This window comes from Pelecanus crispus, chromosome 5 (assembly GCF_030463565.1).
Source record: "Pelecanus crispus isolate bPelCri1 chromosome 5, bPelCri1.pri, whole genome shotgun sequence".
Classification (NCBI taxonomy): Eukaryota; Metazoa; Chordata; class Aves; order Pelecaniformes; family Pelecanidae; genus Pelecanus; species Pelecanus crispus.
In genome coordinates, this window is record NC_134647.1 from 35,335,952 (window position 1) to 35,343,213 (window position 7,262).

Sequence of the window (7,262 nt, forward strand, 5' to 3'; positions counted from 1 at the left end):
ATCAGATTATATTAAGACCGTCCTGAGGGTATCCTGAGGCTGTTCCAGTCTTTCTGAAGCCCGGGGAAGCCCCTACAGCCAGAAGCTGTCAGCTCTCATCTCTATTCTTGCAACTAGCCAGCACTGCGACAAATGACCTCTGCAATGGTGCATATACCCCTGCGCCTGTCCGTCCGTCTGTCCATCCACATCTCCTCCTCCAGCTCCACCCCCATCAGCATGCTGCCTGCCAAGCAGCTCTCTGACGTGATGCTCCTGCCTGCCCTTTGCCAACCACGGGTGCCAGCCAGCTGCTCCCCTTGGCCAAAAAAGTGGCAAGTAAATATTCTAACAGCATCCATTAGCCCTGCCTTTGGCGGCCCGTGGAGAGGGGCCAGCAGGCTCAGGCCCGGGTTTTAAAGCCATTATGCTGTATCTGTAGGCACAGCTAATACACAGAAGATGAATACAGGGTTTGCAATCAAGGGAAAATTAGCATCTCAGCCAGCAGAGAGGGTGAACATGCGAGCCAGCCAGCACTGCCAGCAACCTTGATTCTGTTTTTGGCAAAGCTGGCTGGCTTGGCAAACACAATAGTAATGAGATAAACTGAAATACCAGGCAACGGGGCTGCTTTTTGAAGTAATTATCCTCCAGGGCAACAAGGAACAAGATGAAAAGGTTTTTAGAGACATGGTGTGGGTGCACAGGGGACATTATTTGCGTTCCTGAAGTCAGCCCTTGGTTTGCAATGCTCAGGTGTACCGATGCCAAGCAGCCAGAGAACGGGCAGGAAAGCCCAGCAGCGCATAGAGCAGCAAGGCAATGCAGCAAGAAGAGGAGCCGCGCAAGGAGCAGCACTGCAGGGCAGCACCGCCCCGGCAATGCTGGTGTTAAACCTTTACTGCTCCTGAGAAATGCCCATCCAGGCAGCCATACGGTACCCAGTGTACTGATCCACAGACAGAGGCTTCACTGCAAATATTTAACTCTCAGAAACACATATCAGTTTAAGGGGTAGAGCAAGGGACTAAAGACAAGGGGAAGGATGAAATAATGCACTGTCAATTCTCATAGTCGGGAACCACAGGTGAGCACTGAGTAGGATTTCTGATGGGCTCTGCAATAGCATGTACGCACAAGAAGAAGGAAAAGGCAAGGCAAGGAAGCGGTAATACATGGCACAACACGTTCCCTTGGGTCACTTGTGCCTAACTGGGTAAGCTGATGGCATTTTCCTATCAGGACACTTGACTCCAGTCTAAATTTGAGATCTTAAACAAAATTATTTTCAAAGCAACAACGTAACAGTTGGCATCACCAATCCCCCATGCACAATGTGCCATGATGAGCGGGTTTCATTTAGAGAGGCCCGGGGTTAAAGCTGCACCAGCAGCAGATTGCCTCTCGCTCCCCAAGCAGGCGGGCGGGTGGGCGAGCACCCCCCCCCACCCCCCCCCCCACCCCACCGGAGGGGACGAGCTGAGAGGGATGCAGGACACGTCCCACTGCTCCCAGACTTCCACCGCAGGCAGCAGGGCTTGTGTGATACTCTTCCAATACTTGTGAGTTAAAATCTTTTAAAAAAAAAAATGCTGAACAGGTGAAGGGTATTTATATTTTTTTTTTTTTTTTTTTTTTTTTTTTTTTTTTTTTAATAAAAAGGAACACCTTTGAGCAGAGTAATGCAAACCCAGGCCTGGACCAAGGACAAGATGGCCAGACAGAGCAGGTTATGCAGCTTTTACTCTGCAGTAATTCATCGAGCTTCAGAGGCTTGCTTGAGTCACTGCCTGGTGACCCTCTCCCTGCCCATGGTCTGCAGGAGGAGGGAGGCAACTGCCCAATTCCTGCTGAACCTTAGAGGCTTTTCCTTCTCTCACCCACAGTGGACTTTATAATTAATCTTTTTTAATGGAAAGACCATGAAAAGTAAGAACACGTGTGAGGACTGGGAGGTGGAGAAAGGCAGAGCAGTGGGGACATGCGCAGAGGCAGCAGGACCAGGAGCGGCGTGGTGGAATGGGGGAGAGGGAAACAGCCCTGGCCACGGGATGCTGCAGCTTTCCCAGCGCCAGCCCTTCCCTCCGCCCCTGCCACCACCGGGCTTTTGGTGAAGGAGCTGGAGGCAGAAAACAGGAGCGTGAAGCCTAGATGCACTTCTCTGAGTCCCTCAAAAACCCATGAAATCTCTCAGAATGATGGTGCAGGACCACCTCCTGGGGAGAGCCCACGGTGCCCGTGGCTCCCGCCTAGGCTGGATCCCTGCAAATGATTGGTTTCAGAAAGAAAAGCTCTATTCTAGGCAAAAGCCCCATGTTTCCTTCTGCACAGCAAATAGCCCCTGTTAGCGCAGAACCATCCAAGGTGAAAATGTTTATTACAAAGGAGAATTATAAGAGAGGAGCGCCTGAATCCAGAACAAAATGTAAAACAGGGGAAACAAATGTAAAAAGCTCTATAAAAGTTTTAATGGATCCTTTCAGATGTGGAGTGGCATTTTAATGTGATGTTTTAAATTATTTCTTTTTTTTTTCTTTTTTTTTCTTTTTAGCTTTTAGGCAGACCATTAATCTGAGGGGCTTGTTCTGCCTGCAGAAGAGTAACACTTCAAAGCAGGCACCTACCAGATGCCTGCTGGTGGGCAAAGCGCAGCTGGGGTTGAAAAACTCAGGGGGCTGTGAGTGAATGCAGCCGGCTGAACCCCCTCCTTCACAGAGATGGGGTGCTGCCAGAGGGGCAGCAGGGTGTGCTCCTGCAGCCCTCGCCAGGGTTGGGAGCCAGGGGCTGCCCTGGCAGCCAGCGGCATCATGGCAAGGGGAGCTCCAGCCCAGGAGGATGGTCTCCCAAATGCCATGTACCCAGCAAGACCCCACGGCACCTGAGCCCATGGGAGTTTTGCTGCTGGTTTGAAAGGGAGCAGCAAACGGGGTGGGTTTGGCATGGAGGAACGAACAGCCGGCACAAAATAGCACGCATACACCTCCCGCTGCTTACAAATGCACATATATAGAGTCAGGCAGTCCTAGCTAGAAGTTTCTCCCATACTTTTCTGATGCCAAGGACCTACTTTCAGGATTTGACTCCAGCCTATGCATTTCCAACACGTTAAAAGTGTCAAACTGTGTGCTTAAAAACCTTTGGCCTATTGCTGACCTTTCCGAATCCCGGGAACAGCCATTTCTTCTTGCTGATGCAGATGCAGGAAATTCTTAACTAAATCCTAACTGAAAGCCAGAAAACGAGATAAGCAGGCTAATCCTCCAGCCCGCCAGACCCTGGGCTCTCTTGGACTGCAGGTTGAGTCCTTGCTCTGCAGACCAGCTCAGCAGTTTGCTCGTCCCTATCTTGACTGTGTCGGTGTGTGCTTCTCCAGGGCTGGGGAGGAAAGCGTCCCACTTTCCAAAGAGGGAAATATTTTGCTGCAGTTCGTTCACTCACTGACATTTGTGGTACATGAAGCTGGCCTCTGGCTGCTGCTCCCTTCACAAAAGACCTTGCAGAAATCTACGGAAAATGCATTCAAAGAAACACGCGTGGTTCAGGTGGTAGGTTTTGTGTGTGTTTGTCAGGTTTTGGTAACATAAAGCCCTCTCCTCCTCAAAATCCTAATTCTCCCTGGCAATATGTGATGCTACTCAGCCAGGAATAGCAATATCTTTTAGGGAAATGTCTATGTTAGTTAATAAGGGCAAAGAGTTTCAAATGCAGTAGCACTGTATATGCAAAAAAAATATCAATTTTGATGCCTTCAGAGACTCTGCTCTGGTTAAAAGGAAATTAAAAATAAAAAAAATTGAAGTAATTTTATCTAGAATACCGTAGTATTGCTTTCATCTGAATTGGGTCTGCTTTCTCAAGAAGGGGTCTGGAAAACCAGTAGAGGGGGAAAATGAAATCCCAGCCACTCACTCATTAATGAAACAGCAACAAACTCATTAAGAGCAGCAATTGCTGCCGAGGGTGCCCCGGTTGCACCAGCTGCTCCACGCGGCAGAGCCCTGCCGGGAGCCCCAATTACGCTGATGGAGCTCGCCAGGCCAGCGGGGGGCCAGCCTGCCCCGGCAATTTAGAGGAGCTGGGCCCATGCGGGACTGTCACAATGACAGAGATCCCGCCGATATTAAAAACAACACTAGCGGTCGTCACAAAAGCTGCTGTGGAAGAAACCTGCACAGAAGAACAGCATGGTCAGGAGGGCAAGCGTGTGCAATGCTTACCTGCAGTGCTTTTTCATAACTCACATACACTGACCCCTGTCCCCTCCACCACCAAAGGCTAGAGGTCTCAAATCACCCCATTCCCCCCTATTTCATACCCCCTCTCCTCCTGGGCGATTCTCCCTGTGCCTGCAGACAGCATTAAAACCACAAGTAGCATGAAGAAAGTGAGAAAATGGTGAAGTTGGTTGAAAATAACCTCAATAAATTAACCCCCTTGAAGGCTAATTTTGTCCCCTTGTCTTTCAGGCTTGTGTAGGACCACTCCTGAAGAGTCTGCCCATCACCACCCATGGTCTCTGCAAACACCAGCAATTGTTTGATTTTCCCATGCTGCACTTGCCGGAGCCTAGCCCTGACCTGAAGTACAGCCTGACACAAGCTCAAAAGACAAGTAGGAAACCTTTCAGTTTGGAGTTGTCTACAACCTGTGCCCAAGAAGCTGACAAGTGTTGTTGTGCTGGAGGTGGAAGCCTGAAGGTCAAAAACCAAGGCCTGGGAGTGAAGAAGTCATTTCAGAAGAGGGTGAGTGACATTCAGGATGGGCTGCTCAGAGAGGTATGCGGGGCTGGGGTCATGCCCACAGGACAGCCTGATGAGCTGGCCCTGCTCTCCTCAAAGCTGGGAGAAAGACGATCCTCAGAGGACAATACAACATATACAGCTCTGTTGTTCCAACAATATTATTTTCTAAATGCATTTGTTCTACCAAATGGCACTTAAAAGCCTGGCTACAAATCACTGTTGTCATGTCTCCCCCAGGGAACTGAATTGCCTCATCCTGACGTCACCTGCTGAGGCAGTCACAGCTGCTATGCCAGAGGCTCCACGGAGAACACAGGACCCACCCCAGCCAGGGCATACCAAAGGTCCAGCCAGCCCAGCGCCTTGCCTCTGACTTCGGTCAATAGCAGGTAAGCATGTTGGGTCCCTCACCAGGGCTCCCCTGAGGAACACTTACTGCTGCTGGCTTCTAGCAGTCACCGGCAGGCCCTCTTCCACCAATGCTACTGGGTTGATGCTGGGGAAAGGCAGCCTGGGGTCTTCAGGGTGGGGAGATGCTGTGGTGAATGACCCACTGCTGCTTTGAGCAGTAACAGCAAGTGCAGGGACCTTGTCTTCCCCCTCTGGTTCTCCCATGTCCTCCTGACTTCTGGTCACCTGTAACCAGGGATTCACTAGAGAGGGAACTTCTCCCTTCTGCACCTGCTGCTCCTGCCAATAGTTCTCTTGCTTCTCCCTGTCTAACTAGTACAAATTTCAGACTCAAGGCTTTCCCTAGAGCCCTTCCCAATCCTCTTCCTTGTACACCTGTCCTCCATCAAGGATGGCTGTAAAGTCACTTGGCAGTATGTCTTCACAAATGTTGGTGTATGCTTGTTCAGTATAAAAATTGATCTATATTAATTTTACTGTAATTAGTACTTGAATAAAGTAAGCAAAAAACCAGCATGCTAAGAAATACTAAGATGTCTCAAAAAACAGGAGTTCAGCAGCACAGCTCAAGTACTTCCAAGCCTCTCCTATCAAAAATAGAAAGACAGTGAAGGAACCTGTTGACCATGTCCTTATCTCACTCTTGTGAGAACTCAAGGGACTAGAAGGTTGATGGAGCTTCGTGTGCTTTACACACCAGATGATTGTGAGAATATTAAAGGTCGGTTCAATGGATGCAGGATATATTTGTATATTGCCTATTGTGTAGGTGCCCTACATTACATTGCCAGGGCCTCACCAATATTCATCCACATCAGTGAAAACAGTATTGCCTCCCCATGAAGTACTAGGACCCATAAAGCCCCAACAAGTGCTAGATATTGTCCTCTCGTTGGCTTGGCCTGCCCTTCCATATCCCTGTACCTTTGGCTGCTCTATATACTTTTTTTAGTGTTTCTACATGAGATTTTTTTTTCTGGGCATATTGACATTCTCGGATGACAAAACATGTTAATCATAGCATGGTGGAGTAACAATACCAACAATGTTACACAACACTGTCCTTCACCAAACTAAGAAATACCATCCCATACTAAATCTCTGGTCCCATCAGAAGAGTCTCAAACATGGGTTATCCCTGCCCCTGTACCACTTTTTGTAGTCATTCCCTGAAGGGAACATCCGAAAGGCACCGGCTCACTGAGCAGCAGTCACAAAGAGCAAATATCCCACACCAGAAGATCTTTCTTGAGAGCAAGCTGCAATGATGCGCTGGCTATCAGCCAGGAGCTGGTGGCTTGCCCCTAACTGAGCACCACTTACTGGCTGCACCACACCGCTCCCTGGCACTCCTGGCACACAGAAAATTAAGCTACTGTAGGGCAAGGATCTGTAAAAGAAGAACACATCATGGCCCCTGACTTTGCTGGACATACCCAGCAGAATCTGGGGACACTGAATAACCTTTGGTGACAACTAAGACTGACCTGGTCGACTGGTGAAGCCATGCTGAATTTGATTAATACTTTTGATGAGAAAACAAAACCCTGAATCCAGAAATAAACAAATACTTTGAAAAGGGTTTTGACATTTTCTAAAACTTTATTTTCTTGCCTTGAATTTTCTTAGAAGGGCACACACAATAGATTTCAGTCATCCATCCTTACCTGGGCAGTGTCTCTTTATAACCAAAGGAGAGATTTCTTTAAAATGCTCTTAAAATTAGGCTCTGAAAAGCCTCTGCAGACAACCATCATCCTCCACAAAGGAAGTGTCAAGGGACACCAGCTAGCTCTTCTAGACGCTCCGCACTGCTGATGGTGAAACCTCTCCTCCTGCTGTGCCTGGAAATTCCCACGCGTTTTAATGCACTTGGAAAGACTGCCAAAAGCTGTTGCTTGCCCTTTAAAAGCAAAAACCCTTCAAACCTGAAAAATAATTACATGGATGTCACATGAACTGACACTGATAATATGCTTTTAAATAGAGATGTACAAGGCAACAGAGAAAAATACTGAGATCAGAAACCAACTAATCCTGAAAAGCCATTTTTACGGGAGAGACAGAGGAAAGAGGGACACAGGGAAAGATAACCATAGTCTGAATAATATTGGAGAAAAGGTACTG